Genomic DNA, 663 nt, shown 5'->3' with positions numbered 1-663 from the left:
TTCTATCTTTCCATTAATCACATTTTTCAGCAGTATCCGTAATACATTTTAATAACTATCTTCTACATCCTTGATTGTCTGTTCTAATGCCTGGTTATTTACTGTGTGAATTATACTACTTTGTCATCACTTTTCTTGTATTTTTCTGATTTGTTCTGTCCATTTGGAGTTTTTCTTTTGGGGGATCTATGATATTAATAGGTGACTCTCTATATTCTTGGTTGATTTGCTGGGTCTTGGTTTGGTTTCCTGTTGTGATGTGTTTAATGGAATTGCATTTTTGTCAAGTCCATTAAGTGTAGGAATAGAAATCAGTTGTGGTGAGATGTTGTGATGTTAATATTTGTGTTTCCAGTGACCATTTGGACTGTCCAGTGGTATGGTGAATTTTCTATGTGTATGGGTGTGGCTTTCTCTGATGTCCACTTCTGTTCCTGCTTTTTTCAATGTTGTCCTTTTATTTCCACACTGCACATGTGCTTTTGAATGTGTTGCCCAATGTATTCCTGGCTGGCACCTTTTCATAGATTTCTGTTTTCTTGTGAAGACGGTATAGAATCTTCTTATGAATTCTATGTCTATAATTATATTTATAGCTGCATATCTATAAGTATAGCTGATTTGATGTGACCCTCTAGATGTGGAGGACCTGCTAGGACTCTA

Source organism: Dipodomys spectabilis, unplaced genomic scaffold, assembly GCF_019054845.1.
Source record: "Dipodomys spectabilis isolate Male_0828 unplaced genomic scaffold, ASM1905484v1 ptg000304l, whole genome shotgun sequence".
Classification (NCBI taxonomy): domain Eukaryota; kingdom Metazoa; phylum Chordata; class Mammalia; order Rodentia; family Heteromyidae; genus Dipodomys; species Dipodomys spectabilis.
Note: the sequence above shows the minus strand (reverse complement) of the source record.